Source organism: Pristiophorus japonicus, chromosome 2 (assembly GCF_044704955.1).
Source record: "Pristiophorus japonicus isolate sPriJap1 chromosome 2, sPriJap1.hap1, whole genome shotgun sequence".
Classification (NCBI taxonomy): Eukaryota; Metazoa; Chordata; class Chondrichthyes; family Pristiophoridae; genus Pristiophorus; species Pristiophorus japonicus.
The window spans coordinates 296,585,817-296,605,193 of NC_091978.1; the positions used below are offsets into that span (position 1 = coordinate 296,585,817).

Below are 19,377 nucleotides of genomic sequence, written 5' to 3' on the forward strand. Positions count from 1 at the left end.
AGAGTGGAAGATGCCTGTGCGTGGATTTTTTTTAACGTGTGGTGGCCGTTGTACACGGGCTTGACCGAGCTAGGTCTTGCCCAACAACACATTCAGAAAGGAGCAGCGTGGCGGCATACCACTGCAAGATACAGCGCGAGCCAGTTCAGGAGGGCGACGACTTGGAGGAGGACGATTGGATTGGACGTTACCAAAGACTCCTAGTAGATGAACTGGAACTCTCAGTTTCCCTGAATGTGCACTGTTGACTTTTGTTTGGCTCTCATTTGCACAAAAACCTCTGTCACCCTTGAGTGACCAGCATAGGAACATAGGAACAGGAGTAGGGCATTCCGCCCCTTGAGCCTGCTCCGCTATTCAGTTAGATCAAGGCTGATCTGTACCTCAGCACCATTTACCTGCATTAGTTCCATATCCCTTGAATCCAGTTTTGCGAGCATCCTGTTTTTTTTCGGGGGGGGTGGGGGGTGTATACAATATTTCTTCTAGTCTTTGTGAAAAAGTGCTGCTTTATTTCCCTTCTAAATGATATAACTAATAAGATTGTGTCCCCATGGAGTGTTCACCTTTATCTCAAGTGGGCCCCACCAGAGGAAATAATTTCTCTATCGACCCTATCTAATTCTTTTAACATTTTAAATGCCTCAATTAGCTCACCCCTCAACCTTCTAAACTTAAGGGAATCTGTTCTCCTAATGTAACCTGAGGGACAGAATAAATCTTAATTTGGAAAGACATGGATTAATCAAGGACAGTCAGCATGGATTTGTTAAGGGTAGGTCATGTCTGACTAACATTGAATTTTTTGAGGCGGTAACCAGGAGGGTCGATGAGGGCAATGTGTATGATGTAGTGCATATGGATTTTAGCTAAGTTTTTAATAAGGTCCTATATGGCAGATTGATAACAAAAGTGGCAAGTTGGATCCAAAATTGGCTTAGAGGCAGGAAGCAAAGGATAATGGTTGATGGGTGTTTTTGTGACTGGAAGGCTGTATCCAGTGGGGTTCCACAGGGCTCAGTGCTGGGTTCTTTGATTTTTGTGGTATAGAATGTTGGCGGTATGATTTAAGAAGTTTGCAGATGACACTAAAATAGGCTGTGTGGTTGATGGTGAAGAAGAAAGCTGTGGACTGCAAGAAGATATAAATGTACTGGTCAGGTGGGCAGAACAGTAGCAAATGGAATTCAATCCGGATAAATGTGAGGTAATGAATTTGGGGAGGTCTAACAAGGCAAGAGAATACCCATTAAATGGTACAACACTGAAATGTGTAGAGGAACAAAGGGACCTTTGGAGTGCAAGTCCACAGATTCCTAAAGGTATCATCATAGGCAGTCCCTCAGAATCGAGGCAGACTTGCTTCACTCCTGAAGTGAGATCTTTGGTGGCTGAACAGTCCAATACGAGACCCACAGACTCTGTCACAAGTGGGACAGATAGTTGTTGAGGGAAGGGGTGGATGGGACTGGTTTGTCACACGCTCTTTCCGCTGCCTGTGCCTGATTTCTGCATGCTCTTGGCGTTGAGACTCAAGCTGCTCAGCACCCATTCGGATGCACTTTCTCCACTTAGGGCGGTCTTGGGCTAGGGACTCCCAGGTGCCAGTGGGGATGTCGTACTTTATCAGGGAGGCGTTGAGGGTGTCCTTGTAGCGTTTCTGCTGCCCACCTTTGGCTCGTTTGCCATGAAGGAGCTCCGAGTAGATCACTTGCTTTGGGAGTCCCGTGTCTGGCATGCGAACTATGTGGCCTGCCCAGCGGAGCTGATCAAGTGTGGTCAGTGCTTCAATACTGGGGATGTTCGTCTGGATGTGGACGCTGATGGTGGTGCGCCTGTCCTCCCAGGGGATTTGTAGAATCTTGCGGAGACATCGTTGGTGGTATTTCTCCAGCAACTTGAGGCGTCTGCTGTACATGATCCATGTCTCTGAGCCGCACAGGAGGGCCGGTATTTCAGAAGAATGAGAGGGGATCTCATAGAAACGTTCAAAATTCTGACGGGTTTAGACAGGTTAGATGCAAGAAGAATGTTTCCAATGTTGGGGAAGTCCAGAACCAGGGGTCACAGTCTAAGGATAAGGGGTAAGCCATTTAGGACCGAGATGAGAAACTTCTTCACCCAGAGAGTGGTGAACTTGTGGAATTCTCTACCACAGAAAGTTGTTGAGGCCAATTCACTAAATATATTGAAAAAGGAGTTAGATGTCGTCCTTACTACTAGGGGATCAAGGGGTATGGCGAGAAAGCAGGAATGGGGTACTGAAGTTGCATGTTCAACTCATTGAATGGCGGTGCAGGCTCGAAGGGCCGAATGGCCTAATCCTGCACCTATTTTCTATATTTCTATGTCAATGTTTCTATGTTACTACAGCCCTGTAGACCATGAGCTTGATGGCAGTTTTGGGGGCCTGGCCTTCAAACACTCTTTTACTCAAGCGGCCGAAGGCTGCACTAGTGCACTGGAGGCGGTGTTGGATCTTGTCGTCGATGCCTGATCTTGTTGATAGGAGGCTCCCGAGATATGGGAAGTGGTTCATGGTGTCCAGGGCTGCTCCGTGGATCTTGATGACTGGAGGGCAGTGCTGTGTGGTGAGGACAGACTGGTGGAGGACCTTTATCTTGTGGATGTTTAGCGTACGGCCCATGCTTTCGTACGCCTCAGTAAATACGTCGACTATGTCCTGGAATTCAGCCTCTGTATGTGCGCAGATGCAGGCGTCGTCCGCGTACTGTAGCTCGACGATAGAAGTTGGGGTGGTCTTGGACCTGGCCTGGAAGTAGCAGGCCAGGTGGATAAAGTGATTAAGAAGGCATATGGAATATTTGCCTTTATTAGTCGAGGCATGGAATACAAGAGCAAGGAGGTTATGTGTGAACTGGTTAGGCCGCAGCTGGAGAACGGTGCAGTTCTGGTCACCACATTACAGGAAAGATGTGATTGCATTGGAAAGGGCGCAGAGGAGATTTACAAGAATGTTGCCTTGACTGGAGAATTTTGGCTATCAGGAATGATTGGAGATGCTGGGTCTGTTTTTTTGGAACAGGAGGCTAAGGGGGAGACCTGATTGAGGTGTATAAAATTATGAGGGACCTGGATAGAGTGGATAGGAAGGACCTGTTTCCCTTGGCAGAAGAGTCAACAACCAGGGGACATAGATTTAAAGTAATTGGGAGGAGGTTTAGAGGAGATATAAGGTGAAATGTCTTCACCCAGAGGGTAGTGGGGGTCTGGAGCTTACTGCCTGAAAGAGTAGTAGAGGCAGAAAATCTCACCACATTCAAAAAAAATACTTGGATATGCCCTTAGAAACATAGAAAATAGGTGCAGGAGTAAGCCATCCGGCCCTTCGAGCCAGCACCACCATTCAATAAGATCATGGCTGATCATTCCTTCAGAAGCCATTTCCTGCTTTCTCTCCATACCCCTAGATCCCTTTAGCTGCAAGGGCCATATCTAACTCCCTCTTGAATATATCCAATGAACTGGCATCAACAACTCTCTGCGGCAGGGAATTCCATAGGTTAACCATTCGCTGAGTGAAGAAGTTTCTCCTCATCTCAGTCCTAAACGGCCTGCCCCTTATCCGAAGGCTGTGTCCCCTGGTTCTGGACTTCCCCAACATCGGAAATATTCTTTCCGCATCTAACCTGTCCAGTCCAGTCAGGATCTTATATGTTTCTATGAGATCCCCTCTCATTCCTCTAAACTCCAGTGTATAAAGGCCCAGTTGATCCAGTCTCTCCTCATATGTCAGTCCAGCCATCCCTGGAATCAGTCTGGTGAACCTTCGCTGCACTCCCTCAATAGCAAGAACGTCCTTCCTCTGATTAGGAGACCAAAACTGAACACAATATTCCAGACCAACTGCAGTAAGACTTCCCTGCTCCTATACTCAAATCCCGTAGTTATGAAGGCCAACATACCATTTGCCTTCTTCACCGCCTGCTGTACCTGCATGCCAACCTTCAATGACTGATGAACAATGACACACAGGTCTCGCTGCACCTCCCCTTTTCCTAATCTGCCGCCATTCAGATAATATTATGCCTTCGTGTTTTTGCTCCCAAAGTGGATAACCTCACATTTATCCACATTATACTGCATCTGCCATGTATTTGCCCACTCGCCTAACCTGTCCAAATCACCCTGCAGCCTCTTGGCGTCCTCCTCACAGCTCACACTGCCACCCAGTTTAGTGTCATCTGCAAACTTGGAGATATTACACTCAATTCAATCATCTAAATCATTAAGGTATATTGTAAAGAGCTGGGGTCCCAGCACTGAGCCCTGCGGCACTCCACTAGTCACTGCCTGCCATTCTGAAAAGGACCCGTTTATCCCGACTCTCTGCTTCCTGTCTGCCAACCAGTTCTCTATCCATGTCAGTACATTACCCCCAATACCATGTGCTTTGATTTTGCACACCAATCTCTTGTGTGGGACCTTGTCAAAAGCCTTTTGAAAGTCCAAATACACCACATCCACTGGTTCTCCCCTGTTCACTCTACTAGTTACATCCTCAAAAAATTCCTGAAGATTTGACAAGCATGATTTCCCTTTCATAAATCCATGCTGACTTGGTCCGATCCTGTCACTGCTTTCCAAATGCGCTGCTGTTTCATCCTTAATGATTGATTCCAACATTTTCCCCACCACTGATGTCAGGCTAACCGGTCTATAATTACCCGTTTTCTCCCTCCCACCTTTTTTAAAAAGTGGTGTTACATTAGCTACCCTCCAGTCCATAGGAACTGATCCAGAGTTGATAGACTGTTGGAAAATGATGACCAATGCATCCACTATTTCTAGGGCCACTTCCTTAAGTACTCTGGGATGCAGACTAACAGGCCCTGGGGATTTATTGACCTTCAATCCCGTCAATTTCCCTAACACAATTTCCCTAATAAGGATAGCCTTCAGTTCCTCCTTCTCACTAGACCTTTGGACCCCTAATACATCAGGAAGGTTATTTGTGTCTTCCTTTATGAAGACAGAACCAAAGTACTTGTTCAATTGGTCTGTCATTTCTTTGTTCTCCATTATAAGTTCACCCGAATCCAACTGCAAGGGACCAGCGTTTGTCTTCACTAATCTTTTTCTCTTCACATATCTATAGAAGCTTTTGCAGTCATTTTTTATGTTGCCGGCAAGCTTCCTCTCGTACTCTATTTTCCCCCTCTTAATTAAACCCTTTGTCCTCCTCTGCTGTATTCTAAATTTCTCCCAGTCCTCCGGCTTGCTGCTTTTTCTGGCTAATTTGTATGCCTCTTCCTTGGATTTAACACTCCTTAATTTCCCTTGTTAGCCACTGCTATCTGCGCAGTTAATTCATCCACCTTATTCTGAATACTCCTTGCATTGAGGCACAGAGCCTTCAGGCTTGTCTTTTTAACACACTTGGACCCTTTAGAATTCTGCTGTAAATTGGCCCTTTTTGTTTATTGCCTTCGGTTTCTCTGCCCTCCACTTTTACTATTCTCCTTTTTATCTTTTGCTTCTGTCTCCATTTTATTCCCCTTTGTCTACCTGCATAGGTTCCTATCCCCCTGCCATATTAGTTTAACTCTTCCCAAAGAGCACTAGCAAACACTCCCCCTGGGACATTGGTTCCGGTCCTGCCCAGGTGCAGACCGTCCAGTTTGTACTGGTCCCACCTCCCCCAGAACCGGTTCCAATGTCCCAGGAATTTGAATCCCTCCCTTCTGCACGACTGCTGAAGCCACGTATTCATCTGGGCTATCCTGCGATTCCTACTCTGACTAGCATGTGGCACTGGTAGCAATCCTGAGATTACTACTTTTGAGGTCCTACTTTTTAATTTAACTCCGAGCTCCCTTAATTCGTCTCGTAGGACCTCATCTCATTTTTTACAATATCGTTGGTACCTATATGTACCACGACAACTGGCTGTTCACCCTTCCTTTTCAGAATGTCCTGCACCCGCTCCGAGACATCCTTGACCCTTGCACCAGGGAGGCAACATACCATCCTGGAGTCTCGGTTGTGGCCGCAGAAACGTCTATCTATTTCCCTTACAATTGAATCTCCTATCACTGTAGCTCTCCCCCTCTTTTTCCTGCCTCCTGTGCAGCAGAGCCACCCACGGTGCCATGAACTTGGCTGCTGCTGCTCTCCCCTGATGAGTCATCCCCCTCAACAGTACCCAAAGCGGTGTATCTGTTTTGCAGGGGGCTGACCGCAGGGGCCCCCTGCTCTACCTTCCTTACACTGCTCTTCCTGTTGCTCTTCCATTTCATATTTGGCTGTGTACCCTTTACCTACGGTGAGACCAACTCGCTAAACGTGCTATTCACGTGATTCTCAGCTCCAGAGTTCATCCACCCGCAGTTCTAGTGCCGCAATGCTGTCCGAAAGGAGCTGGAGGCAGATATACTTCCCGCACATGTAGTCGTCAGTATTATGGGCAAAGAACTGGAAAGTGGGATTAGGCTGGGTAGCTCTGCGGATACGATGGGCCGAAATGGCCTCCTGCCGTGCTGTAAATTTTTATGATTCTAAGTTACAGTATAATTCTGTTGAATCTGCGATGCACCATCTCGAAGGCCAATATATCCTTTCTGAAATCCGGTGCTCAAAACTAAACACAGTACTCCGCATGGGGTTGGACCAAGGCTTTGTACAACTGAAGCATAACTTTTACCTCTTTTTATTCTATCCCACTTGAGATAAAGGCTGCCAGCTGGAGGAGCTCGAGCTCTGGGTTTCATAGAAACATAGAAAATAGGTGCAGGAGTAAGCCATTTGGCCCTTCGAGCCTACATCACCATTCAATACGATCATGGCTGATCATTCACCTCAGTACCCCTTTCCTGCTTTCTCTCCATACCCCTTGATCCCTTTAGCCGTAAGGCCCAAATCTAACTCCCTCTTGAATATATCTAATGAACTGGCATCAACAACTCTCTGCGGGAGAGAATTCCACAGGTTAACAACTCTGAGTGAAGAAGTTTCTCCTCATCTCGGTCCTAAATAGCTTACCCCTTATCCTTAAATTGTGACCCCTGGATCTGGACTTCCCCAACATCGGGAACATTCTTCCTCCATCGAACCTGTCCAGTCCCATCAGAATTTTATATGTTTCTATGAGATCACCTCTCATCCTTCTAAACTCCAGTGAATACAAGCCCAGTCGATCCAGTCTCTCCTCATGTGTCTGTCCTGCCATCCTGGCAATCAGTCTGGTGAACCTTCGCTGCACTCCCCCAATAGCAAGAAGGTCCTTCCTCAGATTAGGAGACCAAAACTGAACACACTATTCCAGGTGAGGCCTCACCAAGGCCCTGTACAACTGCAGTCAGACCTCCCTGCTCCGATACTCTCATCCCCTAGCTATGAATGCCAACATTTGCCGCCTTCACCGCCTGCTGTACCTGCATGCCAACTTTCAATGACTGATGTACCATGACACCCAGGTCTCGTTGCGCTTCCTTTTCCTTATCTGTAACCATTCAGATAATATTCTGCCTTTGTGTTTTTGCCCCCAAAGTGGATAACCTCACATTTATCCACATTATACTGCATCTGCCATGCATTTGCCCACTCACCTGACCAGTCCAAGTCACCCTGCGGCCTCTTAGCATCCTCCTCACCGCTCACACCTCCACCCAGCTGAGTGTCATCCGCAAATAGGAGATATTACACTCAATACCTTCATCTAAATCATTGATGTATATTGTAAATAGCTGGGGTCCCAGCACTGAGCCCTGCGGCACCCCACTAGTCCCTGCCTGCCATTCTGAAAAGAACCCGTTAATCCCGACTCTCTGCTTCCTGTCTGCCAACCAGTTTTTTATCCATGTCAATACATTACCCCCAATACCATGTGCTTTAATTTTGCACACCGATTTCTTGTCTGGGACCTTGTCAAAAGCCTTTTGAAAGTCCAAATACACCACATCCGCTGGTTCTCCCTTGTCTCTCTACTCGTTACATCCTCAAAAAAATTCCTGAAGATTTGTCAAGCAGGATTTCCCTTTCATAAATCCATGCTGACTTGGACCGATCCTGTCACTGCTTTCCAAAGGCGCTGCTATTTCATCTTTGATAATTGATTCCAACATTTTCCCCACTACTAATGTGAAGCTAACTGGTCCGTAATTACCTGTCTTCTCTCCCTCCTTTTTCAAAAAGTGGTGTTACATTAGCTACAATCCAATCTATAGGTCGATAGACTGTTGGAAAATGATCACCAATGCATCCACTATTTCTAGCGCCACTTCCTTAAGTACTCTGGGATGCAGACAATCAGGCCCCGTGGATTTATCGGCCTTCAATCCCATCAATTTTCCTAACACAATTTCCCGCCTAATAAGGATTTCCTTCAGTTCCTCCTTCTCACTAGACCCTTGGTCACCGAGTATTTCCGGAAGGTTATTTGTGTCTTCCTTCGTGAAGACAGAACCAAAGTATTTGTTCAACTGGTCTGCCATTTCTTTGTTCCCCATTATAAATTCACCTGAATCTGACTGCAAGGGACCTACGTTTGTCTTCATTAATCTTTTTCTCTTCACATATCTATAGAAGCTTTTGCAGTCAGTTTTTATGTTCCCAGCAAGCTTACTCTCATACTCTATTTTCCCCCTCTTACTTAAGCACTTTGTCTGGATTCTAAATTTCTCCCAGTCCTCAGGTTTGCTGCTTTTTCTAGCCAATTTATAAGACTCTTCCTTGGATTTAACACTATCCTTAATTTCCGTTGTTAGCCACAGTTGAGCCACCTTCCCCATTTTATTTTTACTGCAGACAGGGATGTACAATTGTTGAAGTTCATCCATGTGATCTTTAAATGTTTGTCATTGCCTATCCACCGTCAACCCTTTAAGTATCACTCGCCAGTCTATTCTAGCCAATTCACGTCTCATACCATCGAAGTTACCTTTCCTTAAGTTCAGGACCCTAGTCTCTGAATTAACTGTGTCACTCTCCATCTTAATAAGGAATTCTACCATATTATGGTCACTCTTCCCCAAGGGGCCTTGCACAACGAGATTGCTAATTAGTCCTTTTTCATTACACATCACCCAGTCTAGGATGGCCAGCCCTCTAGTTGGTTTCTCGACATATTGGTCGAGAAAACCATCCCTAATACATTCCAGAAAATCCTCCTCCACCGTATTGCTACCAGTTTGGTTAGTCCAATCTATATGTAGATTAAAGTCGCCCATGATAACTGCTGTACCTCTATTGCACGCATCCCTTATTTCTTGTTTGATGCTGTCCCCAATCTCTCTACTACTGTTTGGTGATCTGTACACAACTCTCACTAGTGTTTTCTGCCCTTTGGTATTCCACAGCTCCACCCATACAGATTCCACATCATCCAAGCTAATGTCCTTCCTTACTATTGCTTTAATTTCCTCTTTAACCAGCAATGCTACACCACATTCTTTTCCTTTCTGTCTATCCTTCCTGAATGTTGAATATCCCTGGATGTTGAGTTCCCAGCCTTGGTCACCTGGAGCCATGTCTCCGTGATGCCAATTATATCGTATTCGTTAATTGCTGCCTGTGCAGTTAATTCGTCCACCTTATTACCAATACTCCTCGCATTGAGGCACATAATCTTCAGGCTTGTCTTTTTAACACACTTTGCCCCTTTAGAATTTTGCTGTAATGTGGCCCTTTCTAATTTTTGCCTTGGATTTCTCTGCCCTCCAGTTTTACTTTTCTTCTTTCTATCTTTTGCTTCTGTTCCCATTCTACTTCGGAGTTTGAGCAGCTGCTGACATCACTGCAGTGGATCCGCGAGGCTGAGAGCCATGTGGATAGAATGTTTCAGGAGGCGGTCACCCCACAGCGTAGGAGTTTGTAAGTAGAGGTAATTGGTGACTGCCAGACGAACATAAGAAATAGGAGCAGGAGTATGCCATAAGGCCCCTCGAGCCTGCTCCGCCATTCAATAAGATCATGGACTCGGCTCCACTTCCCTGACTGCTCCCCAAAACCCCTTATCCCCTTATCATTTAAGAAACTGTCTATTTCTGTCTTAAATTTATTTACTGTCCCACAGCTCTCTGAGGCAGCAAATTCCACAGATTCACAACCCTCTGAGAAAAGAAATTTCTCCTCATCTCCGTTCTAAATGGGCAGCCCCTTATTCTAAGATCATGCCCTCTAGTTCTAGTCTCCCCCACCAGTGGAAACATCCTCTCTGCATCCACCTTGGCAAGCCCGCTCATAATCTTTATATGTTTCTATAAGATCACCTCTCATTCTTCTGAATTCCAATGAGTAGAGGCCCAACCTATTGAACCTTTCCACATAAGTCAACACACTCATCCCCGGGATCAACGTAGTGAACCTTCTCTGAACTGCCTCCACAGCAAGTATATCCTTTCGTAAATATGGAAACCAAAACTGCACGCAGTATTCCAGGTGTGGCCTCACCAATACCCTGTACAGCTGTAACAAGACTTCCCTTTTATAATCCATCCCCTTTGCAATAAAGGCTGAGATTCCATTGGCCTTGCTGTACCTGCATACTATCCTTTTGTGTTTCATGCACAAGTATCTCCAGGTCCTGCTGTACTGCAGCACTTTGCAATCTTTCTCTATTTAAATAATAACTTGCTCTTTGATTTTTTTTCTCCCAAAGTTCATGACCTCACACTTTCCAACATTATGCTCCCACCTGCCAAATTATTGCCCACTGACTTAGCCTGTCTATGTTCTCCTGCAACCTCTATGTCCTCCTCACACATTACACTTCCTCCCATCTTTGTATCATCAGCAAACTTGGTCCTCTTCCAAGTCATTAATATAGATTGTAAATAGTTGGAGATCCCAGCACTGGTCTTGCGGCACCCCACTAGTTACTGATTGTCAACCAGAGAATGAACCATTTTTCCCAACTCTCTGTTTTCTGTTTGTCAGCCAATCTTCTGTCCATGCTAATATATTACCCCCAACCCCGTGAACTTTTATCTTGTGCAGTAACCTTTTGTATGGCAGCTTGTCAAATGCCTTCTGGAAGTCCAAATACACCACATCCACTGGTTCCCCTTTATCCACCCTGTTTGTTACATCCTCAAAGAATTCCTGCAAATTTGTCAAACATGAGTTCCCTTTCATAAGTCCATGCTGACTTTGCCTGACCAAATTTTGCTTTTCCAAATGTCCTGCTACTGCTTCATTAATAATGGACTCCAGCATTTTCCCAACCACAGATGTTAAGCTAACTGGATTAAAATCAAAAAGGTCCAAATTACAGCAAAATTCCAAAGGGACAAAGAGTGCTAAAAAGATAAGCCTGAAGGTTCTGTGTCTCAATGCGGAGGAGTATTCATAATAAGTGGATGAATTAACTGCGCAGGCAGCTATTAACGATTATGATATAATTGGGATTACGGAGACATGGCTCCAGGGTAACCAAGGCTGGGAACTCAACATCCAGGGGTATTCAACATTCAGGAAGGATAGACAGAAAGGAAAAGGAGGTGGGGTAGTGTTACTGGTTAAAGAGGAAATTAACACAATAGTAAGGAAGGACATTAGCTTGGATGATGTGGAATCTGTATGGGTAGAGCTGTGGAATACCAAAGGGCAAAAAATACTAGTGGGAGTTGTGTACAGACCACCAAACAGTAGTAGTGAGGTTGACGATGGCATCAAACAGGAAATTAGGGATGCGTGCAATAAAGGTACAGCAGTTATCATGGGAGACTTTAATCTACATATAGATTGTGCTAACAAAGCTGGTAGTAATGTGGTGGAGGAGGATATCTTGGAGTGTATTCGGGATGGCTTTCTAGAACAATATGTCGAGGAACTAACTAGAGAGCTGGCCATCCTAGACTGGGTGATGTGTAATGAGAGAACTAATTCGCAATCTTGTTGTGCGAGGCCCCTTGGGGAAGAGTGACCATAATATGGTGGAATTCGTTATTAAGATGGAGAGTGACAGTGTTAATTCAGAGACTAGGGTCCTGAACTTAAGGAAAGGTAACTTCGATGGTATGAGACGTGAATTGGCTAAGATAGACTGGAAAATGATACTTAAAGGGTTGACAGTGGATAGCCAATGGCAGACATTTATAGATTACATGGATGAACTTCAACACTTGTACATCCCTGTCTGGAGTAAAAATAAAACGGGGAAGGTGGCTCAACCGTGGCTAACAAGGGAAATTAGGGATCGTGTTAAATCCAAGGAAGAGGCATATAAATTGGCCAGAAAAAGCAGCAAACCTGAGGACTGGGAGAAATTTAGAATTCAGCAGAGGAGGACAAAATATTTACTTAGGAGGGGGAAAATAGAGTATGAGAGGAAGCTTGCAGGGAATATAAAAACTGTCTGCAAAAGCTTCTATAGATATGTGAAGAGAAAAAGATTAGTGAAGACCAACGTAGGTCCTTTGCAGTCAGAATCAGGTGAATTTATAATGGGGAACAAAGAAATGGCAGACCAATTGAGCAAATACTTTGGGGTCTCTCTTCACTAAGGAAGACACACATAACATTCCGGAAATGCTAGGGGTTCGAGGGTCTAGCGAAAAGGAGGAACTGAAGGAAATTCTTCTTCTTCAGGAAATTGTGTTAGGGAAATTGATGGGTTTGAAGGCCGATAAATCCCCAGGGCCTGATGGTCTGCATCCCAGAGTACTTAAGGAAGTTGCCCTCGAAATAGTGGATGCATTGGTGATCATTTTCCAACATTCTATTGATTTTGGATCAGTTCCTATGGACTGGAGGATATCTAATGTAACCCCACTTTTTTAAAAAAGGAGGGAGAGAGAAAACAGGGAATTATAGACCGATTAGCCTGACATTGGTGGTGGGGAAAATGTTGGAATCAATTATTCAAGATGAAATAGCAGCGCATCTGGAAAGCAGTGACAGGATGGATCTATGAAAGGGAAATCATGCTTGACAAATCTAGAATTTTTTGAGGATGTAACTACTAGAGTGGACAAGGGGAGAACTTGTATTTGGACTTTCAAAAGGCTTTTGACAAAGTCCCACACAAAATTAAAGCACATGGTATTGGGGGTAATGTACTGACATGATTGGCAGACATTAAGCAGAGCGTCGGAATAAACGGGTCCTTTTCAGAATGGCAGGCAGTGACTAGTGGGGTGCCACAGGGTTCAGTGGTGGGACCCCAGCTATTTACAATATACATCAATGATTTAGATGAAGGAATTGAATGTAATATCTCCAAGTTTGCAGATGACACTAAGCTGGGTGGCGGTGTGAGCTGTGAGGATGATGCTAAGAGGCTGCAGGGTGATTTGGACATGTTAGGTGAGTGGGCAAATGCATGGCAGATGCAGTATAATGTGGATAAATGTGAGGTTATCCACTTTATGGGCAAAAACAGGAAGACAGAATATTATCTGAATGGTGACCGATTAGGAAAAGGGGAGGTGCAATGAGACCTGGGTGTCATGGTACATCAGTCATTGAAGTTTGGCATGCAGGTACAGCAGGCGGTGAAGAAGGCAAATGGCATGTTGGCCTTCATAGCTAGAGGATTTGAGTATAGGAGCAGGGAGGTCTTACTGCAGTTGTACAGAGCCTTGGTGAGGCCACATCTGGAATATTGTGTTCAGTTTTGGTCTCCTAATCTGAGGAAGGACATTCTTGCTATTGAGGTAGTACAGCGAAGGTTCACCAGATTGATTCCTGGGATGGTAGGAATGACACATGAGGAAAGACTGGATCAACTGGGCTTGTATCCACTGGAGTTTAGAAGAATGGGAGGGGATCCCATAAAAACATATATAAAATTCTGACGGGATTGGACAGGTTAGAGGCAGGAAGAATGTTCCCGTTGCTGTGGAGTTCCAGAACCAGGGGTCACAGTCAAAGAATAAGGGGTAAGCCATTTAGGACTGAGATGAGGAGAAACTCTTCACTCAGAGTGGTTAACCTGTGGAATTCTCTACCGCAGAAAGTTGTTGAGGCCAGTTCGTTAGATGTATTCAAAAGGGAGTTAAATATGGCCCTTACTCCAAAGGGATCAAGGGGTATGGAGAGAAAGCAGGAAAGGGGTGCTGAGGTTGAATGATCAGCCATGATCTTATTGAATGGTGGTGCAGGCTTGAAGGACACCTAATTTCTATGTTTCTATGTCTATAGTTTCCTGCTTTTTGTCTGCCTCCTTTTTTGAGTAGGGGTGTTACATTTGCAGTTTTCCAATCTGCTGAGACCTCCCCAGAATCCAGGGAAGTTTGGTAAATTACAACCAATGCATCCACAATCCCTGCTGCTACTTCTAAAGACCCTAGGATACAAGTCATCAGGTCCAGGCGATTTATCTGCCTTTAGTCCCATTAGCTTATCGATTGTGATTGTTTTAAGTTCCTTCCCCCCCCCTCTAGTCCCTTGACTATCTACTGTTGGAATATTGTTAGTGTCCTCTACTGTTAAAAACTGATGCACAACTGAGGACCAGGCATGCAATGCACGAGTTCCTTGAATGCATTTCAGTCTCTAATTGAATACTGGCGAGGACGATAGATCCTCTGGGGAATACAGCCAGAGCCAAGTCCACGGCACCATGGATACCTCAGCTGTACGGGGGCGGGGGAGAAGGTGGCGTCAGGAGGCAGGTCAGAAAAGCAAGAGTGATCGGGTATAGTTAGGGGAACAAACAGGTGTGTTTGTGACTCCAGGATGGTATGTTGCCTCCCTGGTGCAGGGTCAAGGATGTCACAGAATGTCCTGCAGCCATTCAGAGGTGGAAGATTCTGGGGAGGTCTCAGCAGATTGGAAAACTGCAAATGTAACACCCCTACTCAAAAAAGGAGCCAGAGATCATGGTCCATATCGGTAGCAATGACCTGGAGTTAGAGGGATGAATTCCTGCAAGAAGATTTTAGGGAGCTTGGAAAGAAATGAATAAGCAGGACCACAAAGGTAGTACATAAGAACAAAAGAAATAGGAGCATTTGGCCTCTCAAGCCTGCTCCACCATTCAATAAGATCATTGTTTATCTGATCTTGGCCTCAACTCCACTTCCCTGCCCGCTCCCCGTAACCCTTGACTCCCTTATCGTTCAAAAACCTGCCTATCTCCACCTTAAATATATTCAATGACCCAGACTCCACAGCTCTCTGGGGCAGAGAATACCAAAGATTCACTATCCTCAGAGAAAAAATTCCTCCTCATCTTTGTTTTAAATGGGAGAACCCTTATTCTGAAACTATGCCCCCTAGTTCTAGATTCCCCCAAATGCATACATCCTTTCTGCATTTATCCTGTCAGGCCCCCTCAGAATCTTATGTTTCAATAAGATCACCTGTCATTCTATTAAATTTCAATGAGTATAGGCCCAACCTGCTCAACCTTTAAGACAACCCATTCATCTCCGGAATCAACCAAGTGAACCTTCTCTGAACTGCCTCCAATGCAAGTATATCCTTCCTGAAAGGCCTGCCACTGGAGGGTGAAAGGCCCATCTTTCACCCCTCCAGCGGCGGGCCTTCACCCCTCCAGCGGCGATTGGGCCTCTCCTCCACGACGGCATCTGGGCCTCCCCGACGACGGCTGGACTTCTCCTTCCCCACAGGTGATCTCCTCAACGGCGACCAGATCTCCTCTCCTATGACAGCGGTTGGCCTCCCCTCCTCCTTCAGCGACGACTGGAGCTCTCCTTCCCCACTGGTGACCTGGCCTCTTCTCCTCCTCCAGCACGTGGTGCGTACCATGGCTGTGACCCCCTGATCTCCCACTCTGAACCCCAGTGGGCCACTGACCCTCCCAATGCCTGCCCTCAACCAAGCCTCGTACCACCCACCATCAAGGACGCCGCTCTGCGCCAAGCCTGCGGCCAACATCTCGCCGTAGGCAACTGGACCCATACAGTAGTGCCTGGTCTCCAGTCGTCTTGGACCCCCTTGGATCAAGACCTTGCTCAGCTAAGCCCGTGTGGTAGCTGGTGTGCAATGGCTACCCCATGTTAAAAGAACTCACGCACCGGCTTCTTCCACTCCTTTAACATGAAGTTCGGGACCTGGAACGTCAGGACCCTCATGGACATATCCCTCCTTAAATAAGGAGACCAAAACTGTACGCAGTACTCCAGGTGTGGTCGCACCATTGCCCTGTACAGACTTCCCTTGCAATAAAGGCCAACATTCCATTTGCATTCCTAATTACTTCCTGCTCCTGCATGCTAACTTTTTGTGTTTCATGTACAACGATCCCCCAATTCCCTCTGTACCTCAGTATTTTGTAACCTCTCCCCATTTAAATAATTTGCTTTTTATTTTTCCTACCAAGTGAATAACTTCCCATTTTCCCACATTATACTCCATCTTTGTGTCCTCTTCACAATTTGCTTTCCCACCTATCTTTGTGTCATCAGCAAATTTGGCTACATTCCACTCTGTCCCTTCATCCAAGTCATTGTTACAGCTTGTAAATAGTTGAGGCCCCAGTATTGATCCCTGTGGCATCCCAGTCGTTAGTTTGTCAACCTGAAAATTACCCATTTATCCCAAATCTCTGTTTTCTGTTAGTTAGCCAATCCACTATCAACACTAATATATTACCCCCAACCCCGTGAGCTCTTATCTTGTGCACTCACCTTTTATGTGGCACCTTATCAAAAGCCTTCTGGAAATCCAAATACACTACATCTACTGGTTCCCCTTTATCCACCCTGCTTGTTACATACTCAAAGAACATTAGCAAGTTTGTCAAACATGATTTCCCTTTCATAAAACCATGTTGACTCTGCTTGACTGACTTATGATTTTCTAAATGTCCCGCTACTACTACCTTAATAATGAACTCCAGCATTTTCTCAATGACGGCTGTTAGGCTAATTGGTCTATAGATTCCTGCTTTCTGTCTCGCTCCTTTCTTAAATAGGGGCGTTACATTTGTGGTTTTCCAATCTGCTGCGACCTCTCCAGAATCCAGGGCTGGTTGATTACAACTAATGTATCCACTATCTCTGCAGCTACTTTTAAGTCCCTAGGATGCAGGCCATCAAGTCCAGGAGACTTGTCCATCTTTAGTCCCATTAGTTTGCCAAGTACTTTTTCTCCAGTGTTAGTGATTGTTTTAAGTTCCCCCCTCAAAATAGCCCCTTGATTGTTGGGATGCTTTTAGAGTCTTCTACCGTGAAGACAGATACAAAATATTTGTTCAAAGTCTCTGCCATTTCCCCGTTACCATTATTATTACCCCAGTTTCGTCCTCTAAGGGACCAATGTTTACTTTAGCTACTCTCTTCCTTTTTATATATCTGTAGAAGCTCTTGATGTCGGTTTTTATATGTCCTACTAATTTACTCTCATAATCTATCTTCTCTTTTTTTTAGTTGTCCTTTGCTCTGGCCTGCCACCAATCTTCGCAACATTGCATGTCTTTGTTTTCAATTTGATACCATCCTTAACTTCCTTAGTTAGCCACAGATGGTTCATCTTTCTGTTCAGAGTTTTTCTCACTGGAGTCTTTGCTGAAAGTTATGAAACATCTCCTTAAATGTCTGCCACTGCTTATCTACCATCTTGCCTTTTACTCTATTTTCCCAGTCCACTTTAGCCAACTGTGTTTTACTTTTGTAATTGCCTTTATTTACGTTCAGTACACTATTTTGAGACCCAAGTTTCTCACCCTCGAACTGAATTTGAAATTCTAACATGCTATGATCATTCTTCCCGAGACGATCCTTCACTGAGATCATTAATTAATCCTATCTCATTACACATTACGAGATCTAAAATAGTCTGCTCGCTGGTTGGTTCCATCCCATATACATTCTATGAACTCTTCCTCAGTAATCATTACTCCCAGTGCCATGCACGGGAGAGTACAGAAATAGGTGGATAGATCAGATGAATAGGTGGCTGGAGAGATGATGCAGAAGGGAGGGTTTTAGATTCCTGAGGGATTGGGACTGGTTGCAGAAGCTTGCAGGGAACATAAAAACTGACTGCAAAAGCTTCTATAAATATGTGAAGAGAAAAACATTAGTGAAGACAAATGTAGGTCCCTTGCAGTCGGATTCAGGTGAATTTGTAATGGGTAACAAAGAAATGGCAGACAAATTCAACAAATACTTCGGTTCTGTCTTTACGAAGGAAGACACAAATACTAGGGGACAGTAGGTCTAGTGAGAAGGAGGAACTGAAGGATATCCTTATTAGGCGGGAAATTGTGTTAGGGAAATTGATGGGATTGAAGGCCGATAAATCCCTGGGGCCTGATAGTCTACATCCCAGAGTACTTAAGGAAGTGGCCCTAGAAATAGTGGATGCATTGGTGATCATTTTCCAACAGTCTATCGACACCGGATCAGTTCCTATGGACTGGAGGGTAGCTAATGTAACACCACTTTTTTAAAAAGGAGGGAGAGAGAAAACGGGTAATTATAGATCGGTTAATCTGACATCAGTAGTGGGAAAAATGTTGGAATCAATCATTAAGGATGAAATAGTAGTGCATTTGGAAATCATTGACAGGATTGGACCAAGTCAGCATGGATTTATGAAAGGGAAATCATGCTTGACGAATCTTCTGGAATTTTTTGAGGATGTAACTAGCAGAGTGGACAAGGGAGAACCAGTGGATGTGGTGTATTTGGACTTTCAAAAGGCTTTTGACAAGGTCCCGCACAAGAGATTGGGGTGCAAAATCAAAGCACATAGTATTGGGGGCAATGTACTGACGTGGATAGAGAACTAGTTGGCAGACAGGAAGCAGAGAGTCGGGATAAACGGGTCCTTTTCAGAATGGCAGGTAGTGACGAGTGGAGTGCCGCAGGGCTCAGTGCTGGGACCCCAGCTCTTTACAATATACATTAACAATTTAGATGAAGGAATTGAGTGTAATATCTCCAAGTTTGCGGATAGCATTCAACTGGGTGGCGGTGTGAGCTGTGAGGAGGACGCTAGAGGCTGCAGGATGACTTGGACAGGTTAGCTGAGTGGGCAAATGCATGGCAGATGCAGTATAATGTGGATAAATGTGAGGCAAGCAGGTGGTGAAGAAGGCAAATGGTATGTTGGCCTTCATAGCTAGGAGATTTGAGTATAGGAGCTAGGAGATTTGAGTATAGGAGCAGAGAGGTCTTACTGCAGTTGTACAGGGCCTTAGTGAGGCCTCACCTGGAATCTTGTGCTCAGTTTTGGTCTCCTAATCTGAGGAAGGATGTTCTTGCTATTGAGGGAGTACAGCGAAGGTTCACCAGACTGATTCCAGGGATGGCTGGACTGTCATATGAGGAGAGACTGGATCAACTGGGCCTACATTCACTGGAATTTAGAAGGTTGAGAGGGGATCTCATAGAAACGTATAAGATTCTGACGGAACTGGACAGGTTAGATGCGGGAAGAATGTTCCCGATGTTGGGGAAGTCCAGAACCAGGGGACGTAGTCTTAGGATAAGGGGTAGGCCA

At 45.1% G+C, this 19,377-nt stretch overlaps 1 protein-coding gene across 3 annotated transcripts in view; it reads left to right on the forward strand.

The window, feature by feature from the left end:
• gtf2e2 (general transcription factor IIE, polypeptide 2, beta) overlaps positions 1–19,377 on the forward strand; it is a 244,217-nt gene that overhangs the window by 35,538 nt on the left and 189,302 nt on the right. The gene's annotated exons all lie outside the window — the stretch shown is intronic.